Genomic DNA, 17,598 nt, shown 5'->3' with positions numbered 1-17,598 from the left:
CCTGAGGGGGGCTGGACGCCTCCGCTGCCCTGTCACTGCCCTGGACGCTGCAGGCCAGACTCCACATGCCCCGGATGAGGGTCCTTTCCCTCTGAGATCCTGGAACATTTCTGGAAGTTCTGGAACTTTCCTCCTGGCTCAGACTGAGTCCCCTGAGGAAGGGGTGCTGAACTGTGTCTCAGCTGTGTCTCCCCATGTTCTGGAAGGTGGTGAAGCCTCTTCTGGTTCTGCCGCCGGGGGGTGGGGTCCACACCCCCTCCCATGTCCCATGGCCCTCGGGGCCCCTTGGAGCTTTCTCAGCACCTGGCCCCGGGGCCTTGCTCCCCTCGGGGCCAGCCCATGTGTGTTTTCACCTGGGACACAGGGGAGGGGGTCACGAGAGGCACAAGTGAACAGAGAGCGGAAGGGGCTGGAGCAATAGCACAGCGGGTAGGGCGTTTGCCTTGCACGCGGCCAGCCTGGGTTCGATTCCCAGCATCCCATATGGTGCCCTGAGCACCGCCAGATATAATTCCTGAGTGCAGAGCCAGGAGTAACCCCTGTGCATTGCTGGGTATGACCCAAAAGGCAAAAAAAAAAAAAAAAAAAAAAAAAAAAAACCAACAGAGAGCGGAAGTGAACTCTGTGGCCGAACTGTCAGGGCTGGGGGGCCAGGGTCTGTGCAGGGGACGGATGTGACAGGGAGGTAGGGGTGGGCCTGGCCAGAAGGCCAGGGACTCCCCACTGGTCTCAGATCTTCCCTTTCCGGTGGCTCAGAGGCTGTGGTCCCCCTCTTGTCTGCGTCTCTGGACACTGGGGGACGCAAACAGCCAGGCCCCAGCCTCTCGGCACTAGCCCCTGCGAGCCGGGTGGCGAGCCAGTACCTCAGCGGCCTGAGTTCCAGCAGGACCAAGTGAGGGTTTCTAAGGGACCATCGTTCCCTCCTGCTCCCGCTGGCCACAAAGCACGAGTTCCGGTTTGTGTCACCTCTGAAAGGGAGAACCACAGCGCTAGGAGGAACCATAAGACAACGCCTGGTGTGGGCAGGGACCTCCTGGCCTGAGTCCTTGGGCCCCGATTCAACTGGCAGGAAGCCAGACCAGGAGCGTGAAGGTGCGTGTGTGGCCGAGAGTCTCTCTCCTTCTCCCCCCTTCAGCACTTTCCCTTCCCCTCTACCCCACCAGGCAGGAGAGAAGCGTCATCGCTCCATTTTACAGACGGGGAAGTCGAGGCCTTGAGAAAGGAGCCACTTTGCTGTCCAGGGCCCAGACCTGCCAGGAGAGGTCAGGGCTGTTTCCCGGCCCCCTGCGTGGGTTCTGGCCGGGGCCCCACGCTGTCCTCTGCAGGGGCACAAAGCCTCTCTGTTCCCGAGAATTCCATGTCCCATTGTTCCCCAATTCAGGGGCATTCCTGAATTGCTAAAGATGGTTCTGCCCATCCAGGGACTGGCAGCTGGTCAGCTGTGCTGGCTCTAAGCTAGGCTCTGGGAGGGCATTCCGAGGGGCTGAAGTGGGTACTCTGTGCGTGGGGGGGGGGCCTGGGGGCCATACCTGGCACCTCTGCAGCCCTAAAGACAGAAAATAAGGCCACCAGGTAAAACTCCAGATGGAAACTGCTCCCAGCATGGAGCCAGGCGTGGGGGGCAGCTGGAATGATGAGTGCGGGTTTGCTAGGAGTGTGGACTGAGGGAGGAAGGGAGGGCGAGGAAGGGAGGGTGGGGGGAGAGAGGGTCGAGTCCCCCTGGGACCCTCTTTGCTCTGTGAAATGGGGTACTGTCTCTGATGGGAAGTAAGCCCACGGAAGGCTCTCTGAGGACAGATACCCCTCAGAGTGAGGAAAAGTGGGATGGAGCTGGAGCCATAGGACAGCGGGGAGGGCACTTGCCTCGCACACGGCCGACCTGGGCTCAATCCCCGGCATCCCAGATGGTCCCCCAAGCACTGCCAGGAGTAATTCCAGAGTGCAGAGTCAGGAGTAAGCCCGAGAATTGCCAGGTATGCTCTCCCCTCCCCAAGAAAAAAAGCAGAGAGAAAGAAAGAAAGAAAGAAAGAAGAAAGAAAGAAAGGAGAAAGAAAGAAAGGAAAGAGAAAGAGAAAAAAGAAGGAAAGAAAGGAAAGAGAAAGAGAAAAAAGAAGGAAAGAAAGGAAAGAGAAAGAAAGAAGGAAAGAAAGAAAGAAAGAAAAAAGAAAGAAAGAAAGAAAGAAAGAGAAAAAGAAAGAGAAAAAAGAAGGAGGAACCCTTCTCTTTTCCTTCACTATGAATGTCCATGCATCTGCAAACTTTTCATTTGTTTTTGTTTTATTTGGGGACCACAACTGGCTGCACTGGGGGTGGGGGAACAGCTGCTCCCAGTCTAGTGCTCACGGCTTCCATAAGAGATTGGGAATAGAACCCAGAGCCTCACGCATGCATGTCAAGTGCTCTTCCCGGGCAACTCAGCCTAAGCTTTTCTATTCTCCTCCCCCTTTGGGTCATACCTGGCAATGCTCAGTGGATACTATGCACTCAGGAATTACTCCTGATGGTGCTCAGGGGACCATATAGGATGCCAGGGATTGAACCTGAATTGACTGCATGTAAGACAAATACCTTCCCCACTGTACTATTGCCCCAGCCCCTGATTTTTTTTTGCCACACCCAGCAATGCTCAGGGGTTACTCCTGGATGTACACTCAAGGATCACTCCTGGTGGTGCTCAGGGGACCATATGGGATGCCAGGGATCAAACTCGGATCAGATGCATGCAAGGCAAGAGCACTACAGGCTGTACTATTGCTCTGGTCTCAAAAAATTTTTTTTCTCTCTCTCTTTCTCTGTCTCTCTATTTGGTCACCAGTGAAAGGACAAAGTTGCTCATTCAATGTTTCAACATCCATCCTTCCACTCGTGTCCACTTCCCTCCCCCAATAGCCCCATATGCCCATTTTTTTGGGGGGGTCACACCCGGCGATGCATAGGGGTTACTCCTGGCTCATACACTCAGGAATTACTCCTGGTGGTGCTCGGGGGATCATATGGGATGCTGGGAATCGAACCTGGGTTGTCCGCATTCAAGGCAAACACCCTCCCTGCTGTGCTATCACTTCAGCTCCCTGTTGTTGCTTTTTTTTATGGTGAAAAAATACATTTAGGTAGCCAGGCTATTTAGATGTTTCCAACTTTGTGTTTGGTTTTTAGTTTGGGGGCCACACCCAGAGGTGCTCAGGGCTTATTCCTGGTTCTGCACCCAGGGATCACTTTGGCGGTGCTGAGGGATGCTGGGACTCAAACCCAGGTTAGCTGCATGCAGAGCAGGCGCGCTACCCGCTCTACTGGCACTCTGGCCTCACAGCTGGGCTGCTGACATGATCCCAACTTCGCTGGCAACACCCAAGCCTCCGAGTCAGGAGCCAGCCGGGCACATGACATCTGTGCCCCAGGCCCGACCACATGCATGCCGCAGAGTTCTTCACGGTTTCACCCAGGGCTGGCTGGCCTGGACATCCACAGTGAGCACAAGTGTGTGTCTTCTTCCAGGCAGTTGGAACCGTTTATTTTTGGCCTCCCAGCGGTGCCCAAGGACCTCGGGGTCTGTTCTGGCCATACTCGGCGCAGCTGAGCTCGAGCACAGAGATTCCAAGTGCTGTTTGCAACCGAAGGTGCTCACTCAGGCCAATCACACAGTGCCGGGGATAGAAGTTAGGATTGTCACATGCTCAGAGCCAGGCACATGCTGCAGCGCTCCAGACCCTGCTTCGGGCATGCAGCTCACAGTGTTGCAGGCCTTGCTGCCTACCACGGCCAAGAGAACAGACCCACTTCCTGTGCTCTTTGGTGGCTCCATTTCCTCGCCCCCATCTGACTCCCTGCAAAAACAACTCTGCTCCCAGCCCTCTAAACTAGGGCCCAGAGGGCTGGAGCAATAGCACAGCGGGAAGAGCGTTTGCCTTGCACGCAGCCGACCTAGGTTCGATTCCCAGCATCCCATATGGTCCCCCAAGCACCGCCAGGAGTAATTCCTGAGTGCATGTACCAGGAGTAACTACTGTGCATCGCCGGGTGTGACCCAAAAAGCAAAATAATAATAATAATAATAAATAAATAATAAGTAATAAATAAGTAAACTGGGGCCCAGGGCGCCTTCTCCAGGCTCTCTTCACTCAGCATCTCGACGTTGCATGTCGTCTTATGTTTTCTTGTGTTTGTGGTTCCTCCTTTCTCTCGCCGAGCTCACCTACGACCTGTCACGGCTTTATTTGATGCTTAGGGGCCATTCCTGGCTCAGGGCTTGGTGGGGGCATTGTCCCTAGTGATGCTTAGGGAGGTTGTTGAGGACTGAACCTGGGGCTCCCGCAAGCAACACCTGAGCATCTCCCGTCCTGCTGTGGGTGACTCTTACCCACTCTCCTGCTGGTGGGTGTCCGTGAGGTGCAGGAAATGCAAGTCAGGTTGATTCTTTGCAGGTTGCCTTGTGTCCTGCTAAACCGGCTCAGCCGGCCACAGGTGTGAGGGGACTTTTTTTTACCTCTTTGCTGTGAATTGCCCATAGGGGGCAGCACCCTGTGGGGTGAGGTGAGCCCCCGGCTCAGAGCAGGTGGAGGCCCACAGGTGGGCGCAGGTTGGATTTCAGCACAGGGGAAAACATGCACCACACGGCCAGGGAGGGAGTGTCGTTGGGGGGCACATTCTGTGGTGCTGGCAGCAGGTATGGGAGGAGAGAGACTCCCAGCAATGCTTGGTGAACTGTGAGGGGCCAGAGACGGGCCCTGGCGTCTCACAGGCAGAGCATGCGCTCTGCGCATGTCCCTAGTGATGCTTAGGGAGGTTGTTGAGGACTGAACCTGGGGCTGAAGCTTTGAGCTGTCTTAGCCCTGACAGTTGCCTCAGCCCTGAGGTTGTTTCTTTTTCTGTTTATGCTACCAGGAAGAATGTTTTTTCTCTCAATAGATAGGTAGATAGATACATAGATATCTTGTCTGTGAGGTGCTCAGGGTTTACTCCTCCTTCTGTGCTCAGGGGCGACCCCTGGTGGTGCTTGGGGGACCGAGATGTGGTGCCAAGAAAGACTGGCGCAATAGCGGGTAGGGCGTTTGCCTTGCACATGGCCGACCTGGTTGGCCCAGGTTCGATTCCTCCGCCCCTCTCAGAGAGCTTGGCAAGCTACCGAGAGTATCTCGCCCGCACGGCAAAGCCTGGCAAGCTACCCATGACGTATCCGATATGCCAAACACAGTAACAAAAAGTCTCACAATAGAGACGTTACTGGGCCTGCTCGAGCAAATCGATGAGCAATGGGAGGACAGTGCTACAGTGCTACAAGGCAAGCAACTTACCCTGGCACTATCTATCCAGCCTGTAATGGCTCATTCTGGGTGGGGTGGGGGGTTGGGCCATGCCCAGCTCTTCTCAGGGCTAACTCTTGGCTTGGCATCCAAGGATCACTCCTGGTGAGGCTCAGGGGAAAATTTGAGTTGCCAGGGGTTGAACCCAGGTCAGACGCCTGCACAGCAAGTGCCCTACCCTCTGCTATGGCGCCAGCCCCTGTGATGATATGTTTACAAGTGTCAGACCAGCTCGTCACTTCTGGGGCTACAGTTGCTAAGAGATTAGGACCCAGATCCAGGTGCCTTCAGAGCACCCCAGGCCTTTTTATCCCCAATTTCACCTAAAGCATATATGTTAATTTTTCACAGTGTTGGATATTGAGGCAGGGCCTCACACACACCAGGCAGATGCGCGTGTGTTGCTGGAATCCAGCACAGGACCTCCATGCCACGCCCATGCTCCCCAGCTCTGCTCCCCACTGACTCCCAGCCACAGGCCTGGGGCACAGGGACAGCCAGTCTGCAGCCCTCAGAGGGGTTCCGAGTGTCCCCCACAGTGGGGCCATAGGTGGCCCCCTCATTCCCAATTCAGCGAGTTACAGTGAGATGCAGGCCCGGCCGCTCAGGCTTCTAACGGAAGAAAGCGTCCAAGCAGCGGGGCTCACGCTCCGAGTCTCCTCTCAGTGGCCGCGTGTCCCCCTGCCCTGGTTGAACTCTGGCTTCGTCTCGGCACTGATGCAAAGGAGATTCTTCCTGGGGATGTGGAAACTGGAAAATACAGGGGGTCTGCACATGTGCCGGGGCCTGGCACGAGGGAGGTGCAGGTGCTGTTCAGAGGGTCATGCAGAATATCCCACGCCTCAGCGGCACCGATCATCCCGGGTCCGGGCAGGGAACGCATCTGTGCCTGCGGGAGGGGAGCTGGTGCTGGTGTGGCTGTCCGCATGATCACGTGCCCGCTGGAAAGGGCAGCTAGGAGTCGAGAGTCGGGGGGATTCACACGCCCCCGGTCCTTCCTGAGAGGTTTTGGGTTTGTCTTTGTTTTGTTTTGTTTTGTTCTTTTTGGGTCACACCCAGCAATGCACAGGGGTTACTCCTGGCTCTGCACTCAGGAATTACTTCTGGCGGTGCTTGGGGGAACCATATGGGATGCTGGGAGTCAAACCCGGATCGGCCACATGCAAGGCAAACACCCTACCTGCTGTGCTATCGCTCCAGCCCCAGGTTTTGGGGTTTTTTTTTTTTTGCTTGTTTGTTTTTGTTTTGCGGCCACCTCCAGCGATGCTCAGGGGTTACTCCTGGCTCTGCACCCAGGAATTACTCCTGGCGGTGCTCAGGAGACCATATGGAATGCCAAGGATCAGACCCGGGTTGAGCACATGCAAGGCCACTGCCGTCCCTGCTGTAGTATCACTCCTGCCCCTCCCAAGAGACTGTGCCCATCAGAAGGGGTCCGTCCCCCAGTGAGCACGTGCCCTTGCTCAGGTTGATGGCACAGGCAGGAGCTGAAATCGGCCTCGCACAGAGGGGCACGGAGTTTCCCACCAGCTTCTGGGCTTCACTGCTCACCTCACCCATGTCTGGGGGGGGGCAATGCATTAATTCACTCACTCATTCATTCTCCATATGTGAGAGGCCTTTGGGATGCACAGACAAAGCCTCACACAGGTGACGATGGAGCTAATGGGAAGGATGCAGCTGTGTGGCTGTCTGGGATGGAACATTCTAGCAGAGGGAGCGGCCAAGTCCTTCAGGAGGCGCCCAGCTGGTGGGTCACTGGGCGGTCAGTGTGGGGGACAGTGGGAGGAGGTCAAGGAGGGGTCACCTTGCAGCTTGTGTGGGGCAGCGGAAGTGAGGATCCCAAGTTCTTCTGGAAGCAACCCCTTGCCCCTCCCCCACGCTGTGTTCCGCCCTCCTTGGCAGTTCATGGGGCCTGTTGTTTGGAGGCACGTTCGTGGAGTTGTGGGCGACTGCCTCGCTCCCCCTGTGGCGGGTTTCTGGGGACGAAGGCGCTGCCAGGAACTGCAAATGCCACCTGCCCTCCCCCACTGCCCCTGCAGAGACTCTGAGCTGAGCCGCGATGGGCGTGGGGGGGGGGTGTTTCAGGATGGGCCATAGGGCGGGTACCCGTGAGGAGCTGGGGGCCTGCAAGCCCACCCTCCCCGCTGTGTGGGCTGACTCCAGAATGCTGCAAAGCCTCAGGCCTGGCCTGGCCTGGTCCTCACCCCAGCCTCCTCCAGGGGCCGCTCAATCTCTCGGACCACTCGTCTTCAATTTTGAGGAGGAAATTGAGGCTCTGAAGATTAAAGCAATTTGTCTGAGATGACAATTATTAAATCCCAGAGCAGGGATTTGAGTCCAGACAAACAAGCCTCGCCACTGGATGGCATTGTCAAGTGGATGCCGCAGACCATGAACTGAGGCCATGAACCCGGGTCCCAGACTCTGCTCCTGAGAATCTGGGGTGCTTGGCTTTAGAATCTGGGGTTCCAGGAAACAGCGGTTCTTCTTTCCCTCCCTGGAAGTTGGGGAGATTCCCTCACACCTGAAGCCTTCACAGACCCAGGCAGAACCCTGAGCCCGGCTACCTCGCAGGGAAGACTCCCCCCGTCCCCCGCCCCGATTCTTGCAGAGAATGTTGGTACAAACGACCCCCCTTGCCTCAGGATGAGAATAGCTCACATGCTGACACCGATGCCCCTCCCGCCAGCAGGGCGCCTAAAGACGCGTCCCCAAGCCCCCACAGACCTGTGGCCCCCCACTGGCTCAGCTCTGCGCCCTCAGACAGGTGGAGGCCACAAGGTCAAGCCTGCAGCATCTGTAGTATTGCTGGGTTGTGGGGTCTTGCCCATGCCCACTCCCCGAGAGCCTCAGCCAGAGGTGCTGGGGACCTCCAGGGTTACCCCTGGTGACCCTGAGGGTCCTGAGGTGCTGGGGCTTTGCTCGTACCCCAACATCTGGGCCAGCTTCCTGGCCCCAAGTCTGTAGTGGGTTTTGGAGATCCCGGGGGCTGCAGTTTTTCTATGCCCCCCCTCCATGGGTCACCTGGTTAAATGGGGTGTCTCGCCTCTCCTTGCTTCCCAGAGCAGAGCTGTCGGAGGTGGGATTGCTGGTAGGGAAGGGAACCCGGTCCAGAAAATAAAGCATTTTGTCAACAGATCATTAGTGAAAGCAGCAGCAGAGCCCAAAGCCAGAGGGGGGTGGGGGGAGCTGAGCTCTGGCCCTGGGTAGCAGCTCCTGGAGGGAGGGGGAAGATGGGGAGGGGCCCACTGGGTAGGTAGGAGGGAGAGGGTAGGGGCCCGAGGCATAGGTCCTGAGGGAGAGAAGGGTCCCCCCTCCACGGGGGGGGGGGGGGGGGGGGAAGGGGGGAAGTCCCCAGGGAGGGGGGAGGGGCTGCTGGAGAGAGGAGGGAGCCCTCTGGGTAGGTCCTGAGGGAGAGGAGGGGGCCGCTGGGTAGGTCCCCAAACTGCCCCGGGGGTGGGGGCAGAGGCTTTTTGGGCAGGAGCCCTGGACTGAGTCCCAGCCCTGCATACAAGCCCCCGACACAACTAGAAGTGAACCCTGAGCACTGTCGAGAGTGGCCCAGCCAGAAAAATGCTGATCCACAGACCCCAGACCTATTGAATCCCATCCAGGGCTGCGGGAGGAGGGGGTTCGCCCTGCCCTGGATGATCAGGACCACTCAGGTCTGAAGTAGAACAGGGGTGTTCTGTTGCCTCCTGGGATGCTCACTCACCTCTCCTCAGCATCTAGGATGCTTTGTCCTTATCTCTGCTCTGCCAGAGAGAAAACCTGCATTTCTGAGCTGCAACGCGTTGCCCAAGGTCTTTCTTGCTATGTCTGCCAGAATGATATCGACACAGGATGCTTTGGGTTAATGTCTATGGGCTTATCAGACAATAATCCCCCTTGTCAATATTTGATGTTACTTGGTTAGAAATGACTGAGGCTGTTGGGATGGGGCCAGGGAGATCTTAACTGCCTTTGACACAGTTAAGGCGCTTATCAACAGTAGCTCCTCTCTTTGTTTAATGCTTTGATTGGATCAGACATTCGTTGGTGATTAAAAGTCGTGAGAAAGGACGCACACATTGTATTCCACCCCGTTTCAGAGCTACCCCATGGCCCTCTGTCCCACACCCCAGGTCACTGTCTTTGAGGTCATTGGGTGGAGTGTGTTGGGGGCTGATGTTCAGGACTGCTGGGGAATTTCCTGACCCTCAGCCACCTCATCACCACAGCAGTCTCTGGAGTCCAGACTTGCTCTATTGCTGATGGGAGGTTCCTTGAAGAACAGATCTGGGGGTTCACAAGTGTGGGTAGTGCAGAGACTCAGGTCCAGGGATTCACACATGAGACCCACAAGCTCTGCTACTGAGTCATATCCCTAGTCCAAAAGGCATCTTGTATTTTGCTTTGATGGAGAGGGCCCACACCCAGCAGTGCCAGGGGTGGCCCTGCCAACAGCGGTGAAGGGCCGCTCCTTGTGGTCCTCAAGGGACCAGGTGGCGCTGGGGAGTGAACCCAGAGTTCCCACATGCAAGGCTGCGCCCCGCCCCCTCCAGCCATCTTCCCAACAAGTGTCTTCTTCTTCTTTTTGTTTTTTTAAGATTTAATTTTTTTTTCTTTTTGGGTCACACCTAGCGATGCACAGGGGTTGCTCCTGGCTCTGCACTCAGTGCTCTGGTGGCGCTTGGGGGACCATACGGGGTGCTGGGAATCAGACCTGGGTCAGCCGTGTGCAAGGCAAATGCCCTACCCACTCCAGCCCCAGATGTCTTCTTTCTTTCTTTCTTTCTTTCTTTCTTTCTTTCTTTCTTTCTTTCTTTCTTTCATTGCTTTTTTTGGGTCACACCCGGCTATGCTCAGGGGTTACTCCTGACTCTGCACTCAGGAATGACTCCTGGCAGTGCATGGGGGGACCATATGGGATGCTGGGAATCGAACCTGGGTCGGCCACATGCAAGGCAAACGCCCTACCTGCTGTGCTACCACTCCAGCCCCCAGATGTCTTCTTTAAAGGTGGCGCTATTTCTGCGAGGTTCTGACCAACCAGTTTTTCGCACTTTACAGTGGATTATTTTATTTCTGAGAGTGTTTTTGGTTGGTTTGTTTTGATTTGGGGCCATATCCAGGATTATACGGGGGGCTTACTCCTGGCTCTGAATTCTGAGATCACTCCTGGCAGGGCTCAGGGGATCAGAGTGGGTGTCAGGGATTGAACCCGTATTGGCCATGTGCAAGGCCTACCTGTTATTGCTCTGGCATTGGAGTGAACTGTTGTAACACAGGGTCTCCTTTCACAAACATGCCCACACATTCACAATGTAGCTTTGTCGGCTCTGTTGACCACAGTTAATTTATTATTATTTTAATTTAATATTTTTGCCTTCATCTGGTGGTGCTCGGAGACTATTCTCAGCTCCTGCCCCCGCGCCTGACTGTCCTCGCTGCCGGGGCCCCTTGGAGGGGAGCGGGTTGAGCTTTCCTCCCCGCCCCGACCAGGGCTCCGGCAGCCAAAGACCTCCAGGACCAGCCACCACCATGCTGAGACCACTCTCCGCACACATGAAGGTACTGGCAGAGGGACAAAGTCACGTGGATTCCGGGGCTGAGATCTCCAAGCCTACTCGGATTTGGGCCGAGCATCCTCCACCCAGATCCTCCAAATTCCAGTAGGCGGGGGTCACACCCACCAACTGGCCCCCTGGCGCCGTGTAATCCCATCAGCGGCCAAGACTCAGAGACTATAAAAACCAGCTCCCGGAACCGCGCAGCCGCATTTGCGGCCGCGCGACATCTTATTGTGACATCTTATTATCTCATTCCTACTTTGGACAAACTGGCAGGCTACCGAATGTAGCCTGCCCACATGGCAGAGTCTGGCAAACTCCCTGTGGCGTACCCAATATGCCAAATACCAGTAACAATGATGGGTCTCATTCTCCTAAAGAGCCTTGAATATAATCTCAGGGCTAGGATAAAGGAGACGTTACTGGGGCCTGCTCGAGGCAATCGACAATTAACAGGATGATTTGTGATTGTGAATATTTTTGCCTTCATCTGGTGGTCCTCGGAGGCTATTCTCAGCTCTGTGCTAAGGGCTGCTCCCAGCAGTGCTCAGAGATAAGGTACCATGAGGGTTTGAACTGGGGTCACTGCATGCAAGACAAGCAGTTTGGGAACGGAGCAAGAGTAAAGCGGCTCAGGAACTTGCACTTGGCCTTGCACTTGGTCAACCCAGGTTCCATCCCTGGCACCTTACAGAGTCCCCCAAAAATCACCAGGACTAATTCCTGAGCCGGGAGTAACCCCTGAGCATCACTGGGCATGACTCAAAAGCAAAACCAACAAACCAAACAAACAAATAAGACAAGACAAGCCCCTGGGGCCAGAGTGATAGGATAGGGGGCAGGGCGTTTGCCTTGCAAGGTGGCATCCATTCCCAGCATCCCATAAGGTTCCTTGAGCACCACCAGGAGTGATCTCTAAGCGCAGAGTCAGGAGTTAGCCCTGAGCATTGCTGGGTGTGACCCCAAAACAAGGCAAACCAACTGCAAAAGACAAGCACCTTAGCCCTGTAGTAGCTATCAGCCCCTTGACCATAGTTAAGAAGCCGGAATCCACACTGCTCGGGCTTTGCTTGTTCCCTGGATGGCTCCTGCTGTTTCGTGGCGTAGGATGCACTCAGGTTCGTCTCATCTGCGCTTAGCAGCTGCGGCTTCTGCGCACAGGATCAGTCTCTAGATACGAGTATTGGAGAGATGGTTCCAACCTGCCCTCCTTGTGGTTAGTATAATTTACACCTCTGCCAGCTTTGGGTGAGAAGTGATCGCTGTCACACATACTGTCGCCAACAAAGCCAATTGTCACCTCCCTGAATTTCTACCCGTCAGATAGGTGAAAAACAGTGAGTCAACCAAGTCTTAATTTAACTCTGTTGTTGGAGCCAGAGGAATAGTACAGTGGCTAGGGCATTTGCCTTGCACGCAGCTGACCCGAGTTTGATCCCCAGCATCCCAAGCTCTGCCAGGACTAATTCCTGAGAGTAGAGCCAGGAGCAACTCCTGAGCATCGCTGGGTGTGACCCAAAAAGCAAAAAAATAAAAAGAAATTTAACTTTAATTAGGAAAACTTTTAAACTCATGTTTATCACTTTTAGAGATAACTGGCTTATGTATATACTGTTTATTTGGGAGGGAGGGGATTCCCACTAGCCATTCCCCACCAACTAGGCTATCCAATGCTCCAACTCTGGGGAATACTTGGGTGACCCTAACAGTGATGGGGGTCTCCAGGGCTACGTCTGGGTATGCTTGGGGACCATGTGGTGCCCAGACCCCAAGCAATATATGGGGCATGTGCCCTAATAATCGAACTATGCCCCAGTTCCTACTTCTGTAGCACTGTAGCACTGTCATCCCGTTGTTCATCGATTTGCTCAAGTGGGCACCAGTAACATCTCCGTTGTGAGACTTGTTATTGTTTATGGCATATCGAAAGGTAGCTTGCCAGGCTTTGCCGTGCGGGCAGGATACTCTCGGTAGCTTGCCGGGCTCCCTACTTCATTCCCTTTTAAAATGGGATTGTTTATTTGCAAGTTGCAAACAAGTTTCAACCCTTCCTCTTTCATTATTTTGATGGTTTGCTTTGTAGGCGTCAATTTTCATGTAGTTGAATTGATCAGCCATTTCTTTTATGGCTTCTGAATGATGAATCATTAGTACAAAGGTATTTCCCTTTCCAAGAGAACAGGACGTGTTTTATGCTTTCTTCTATTTTTATACGTTTGTTTTGAGGCCACACCTGGCAAAGCTCAGGGATTACTCTTGACTCTGCACTGAGGGATCACTCCTGGTGAGGTCAGGAGACCATTTGGGGTTCCAGGGACCAAACCGGCTGTGCAAGGCAAGTGCCCTACCCACTGTAGTATCCCTCGGGCCGTCTTCTATTGCTTTCACTCAAACAATGGTCTATGGGAATGATTCCACCGCCTGTGGTGAGATACAATCTAACTCTCTTTTCCCTGATGGCTCTTTCCTGCTAAATTAAAAAGCTGCTAAATCAGAAGCTGTTTTTACCATAAGCTTCTTGCTCAAATGTATGTGGTTCTCTGTCAGAATTCACTATTCTCTTTTATTGGTTTCTCTCTTAAGGCTCATGTCCACACTATTTTGCTTGCCAAGATTTATAATATTAAAATTTTACTTTGGGCTCGAAACTTCAAACTCAATGGGCGGAACTTCAAAACTTTGCATGCAGGAACTTGGATTCCACCCCCGGACGATTCCCCCAGCACTGCCAGGAGGGATCCCAGAGCAAAGACTGAGTTCTTTTTTTGGTTCACCCCCCCCAAAAAAAAAACCTTTTTAAATATAGAAGGGCTGTGTCCTTATTTTTATACCTGAGACTCTTCTTGCTTATTTGCTTTTCTATTTTAGCTTCCAAATCGAACATCTAATTAACACACCTGTTGGTGTTTTTATTGGATTTGCTTCAATCAAAACCAAATTATGGCATACATACAGAGAAGCGAAGAAACGAAAGTCTACAGCTTGATAAGCAATTTCTTGGTGAGTGCCCAGTGAAGAACAAACGAGTCCCAGGTCTGGAAATAGACAATTATTAGCGTGCGAAGTTGCCTGACCTCCACCGCTTCTGAAAGGTAACCATCCTTATGTCTAGTGTCAAACTTTGGTTTTGCGGGTTTTTTGTTTTGATTTTTTTTAACTTTACATAGGGTTGGAGCGATAGCACAGCAGGTAAGGTGTTTGCCTTGCACCCGCAGACCTGGTCAACTCAGGTTCGATTCCTCCCCCCCTCTTGGAGAGCCCGACAAGCTTCCGAGAGTATCTCGCCCGCACAGCAGGGCCTGGCAAGCTACCTGTGATGTATTCAATATGCCAAACACAGCAACAACAAAGTCTCACAATGGAGATGTTACTGGGCCCACTAGAGTAATTGATGAACAATTGATGAACAGTGACAGTGACATAGATCTGTCCTTTTGTATCTGGCTTCTTTGCTCACCATTGTCATTGTGAGGGTAATTGGTCTGTTCTTCGCTTGGTAGAGGTTTGATCTGTCCATTTTTGGGTCCATAATGAATAATGCTGCCACAAACATTATAACACAGCTTTGACACCAGTTATACACATTATAAATACACATTTATAGACATTCCTGTTGGCTATTTCCTTACAAGGGGACTTACTGAGTCATATGATATGTATATGTTCACTTTTGGTAGATAATTGCCAAACTTCCAAATAAATTGGTGACAATTTACCTTCTTTCCAGGCATACAGAGAATCCAAATTATTCTGTAGCACTGTAGCACTGTCCTCCCATTGTTCATTGATTTGCTCAAGCGGGCCCAGTAACGTCTCCATTGTGAGACTTGTTGTTACTGTGTTTGGCATATCGAATGTCACGGATAACTTGCCAGACTTTGCCGTGCGGACGAGATACTCTCGGTAGCTTGCTGACTCTGTATCCTGATAACATTTGACCTTGTTGATTCTGTTTTATTTTTATTTTTATTCCCTCCCTGCATCATTCCATTTTATTTTGTTATTAATTCTTTACAACCTCTCAGTCTTTGAAATTGTACCTACTCTGTTGTGGACGTGATGGTAATTGGTTGTGGTTTGATTTTTGTTTCTTGGATGACAATTAAGGTGGAGTATTTCAAAACTTATGTTTATTGGTCATTTAAATATCCCCTTTGTTAAATGTTTTGGTATTGCTTTAAATTTACAGGTAACTTTCTGAAAATGACTTATATGTGATGTTGAATTGTTCTATTTAAGAACGTAGTATATGTCATTCTATTAAATTGTCTAGGTTGTTCAGAGCTATTTAAAATTTCTTCTGAAAGAAAAAGGAAGCTTTTATTACATTTTTTATGTAATTTATTTTTATTATTGGCGGGGAGGTTAGGGACCACTTGTTCAGGGTTTATTCCTGGCATTGCTTGGGGGATCATATGTGGTGCTGGGGTCAAGTGCATCCAAGGCAAGTGACTTATTCATTGTAATATTTCTCTGACTCCTATTTTTATAAGTTTATTTCTAGACATTTGTTGATTTTTTTCTAGTTGGCTATTATTTCCAGTAGTTTTTTCTAGACATTTTGTTGATTTTTTTCTAGTTGGCTATTATTTCTATTAGTTTTCTAGTTTATTCTCTTGGATATTCTCAATTTATAACAATGCCAGTGATAATTGAAAATTTACCTTCTCCCATCCAATTTTTTTTTTTTTGCTTTTTGGGTCACACCCAGTAATTCTCAGGGATCACTCCTGGCTCTTGCACTCAGAAATTATTCCTGGCGGTGCTCAGGGAACCATATGGGATGCTGGGAATTGAACCCGAGTCGGCTGCATACAAGGCAAATGCCCTACCCGCTATGCTATTGCTCCAGCCCCTATTTTTTTAAAATATTATTTCTCAAGAAATAACTGATATCTAACAATACAGTAGTTTTATATTAGTTTTAGATACGCCACACAATGGTTTGATATGTGTTCATGCTGGAAAATGATCATCACAGTAAATCTAGTAAACACTCTTGTACATAGTTACAATTTCTTTCTTGTGATAAGAACTTTAGATCATATTCCTTAACAACTTTCAATATATAGTATAGGTTTATTTGTATGTTTGTCTTTGTTTTGGGGCCACACCCAGCTTCGTCCTGGCTCTACACTCAGGAATTACTCCTGGCAGTGTTCAGGGCACCATATGGGATGCTGGGGATTGATCCTGGGTTGGCTGCGTGCAAGGCAAGTGCCTGTATATTGCTCCAGCCCCCAATGCAGTACTTTATTTTTTTGCGGGGGGAGCATACCCAGGTTTGTTCTTGACTTCACTGACTTTACTCTGTTATTTTAAGTTCATCAGAATGTTAGCTTTCATCTGAGATATATTTTATGTTAAACAATGACCCATTGCTTCCTACTTTCATAAAAATCTTTTATCAGGAAAGCATGGAATTTTATTTGGTCAAACCCTTAGTTAACATTTCTGGACCTCCTAGAACCTAGGATTTTATGATCTGTTCACTCTATTATGTCATGCTATGTCACATTCTGCCTTGAGTCCTCCTTGGCCTCCTGCATGAGCTCCCTTTGGCCCTTCAGGGTATATTCCCTCCCTACTGACCCGACCCAGCTGGGATTTCTCCAGGTGCAACAGCGACAGCCATCCTGTCCAGAGGGACTGGCATCTCTTTGCTGGAAGTAAGGAACCACGAGCCTGGTTCTCTTGCAGAAACCCCAGTTCCTCACTCCTTCTGGTACAATGAGCATAGAAAATGGGGACTTTCCAGGAAGAAAACCTCCCAGTTTCCAAGGGGAAATTGCAAGATTCTGACCTCAGCCTTGTCCAGTTCCTTTCAGTTGTTGGTAAATGTCACTTCAAAGCTAAACAACCATTATCTTATTGCGCTGTTTTGTTTATGAAGTGATTTGGATTGTCCTAATAGGTTTTAAGAGTCCTGGAGTCATTCCAATACTAAACCTGGGACTTACTACCCTAATATGTCTCAAGAAGAAGAAAAAATAGATAAAGGAGCCTGGGTCTAGGGCCAGAGAGCAAGCGAAAGCTGAGTGCAGGCTTCACATCTGGGTTCCAGCCCCACCACCCTGTGATCCCCTGACCGCTCCTGAGCACTGAACTGCGAGTAGCCCCTGACTGGCCCCCTGGATTTGGTTTCCAAACAGAACAAAACAAAAGTCTGAGTCTGTAGCAGAGAAAAACCTTTGGGTCTTGCCCACAGCGGAATGCAGCCCCAGTTCACTTGGCAATGCCATCAGGTGGCCAGGCCAGTCATTTCCAGGCCTGTTTGTCTGGATTCAAATCCCTGCTCTGGGATTAATAATTGTGTCATCTCAGACAAATTACTTTAATCCTCAGAGCCTCAGTTTCCTCCTCAAAATTGAAGACGAGTGGTCCGAGAGGGTTGTACCACTAATAGGTCACTGGCCTTGCCATGTAGCCAACTTGGAATCAATGTCCAGTCTCTCATTTGGTCCCCTGAGCCCACCAGAAGTGATCCCTGAGACAGAGTCAGGAGTAAGCCTTGAGCATCACACAGTGTGGCCCCAAAACAAAACAAAACAAAAGTGAAGAGAGGGGCTGAGGTGATAGCCCAGGGTTAAGGCGCTTGCCTTGCACTCAGCTGAACCTGATTGAGTGCCCAGAACTGCATATGATCCCATGAACATTCCAGGAGTGATTCCTTAGTACTGGCGGGTGTGGACCCCAAACCCTCCAAAATAACAAATAAAAACTCAAGAGCCAGCACAGGAGTT

The sequence above is a fragment of the Sorex fumeus genome, unplaced genomic scaffold, assembly GCF_029834395.1.
Source record: "Sorex fumeus unplaced genomic scaffold, SorFum_2.1 ptg000122l, whole genome shotgun sequence".
NCBI classification, from domain to species: Eukaryota; Metazoa; Chordata; class Mammalia; order Eulipotyphla; family Soricidae; genus Sorex; species Sorex fumeus.
This window is presented reverse-complemented; position numbering follows the sequence as displayed.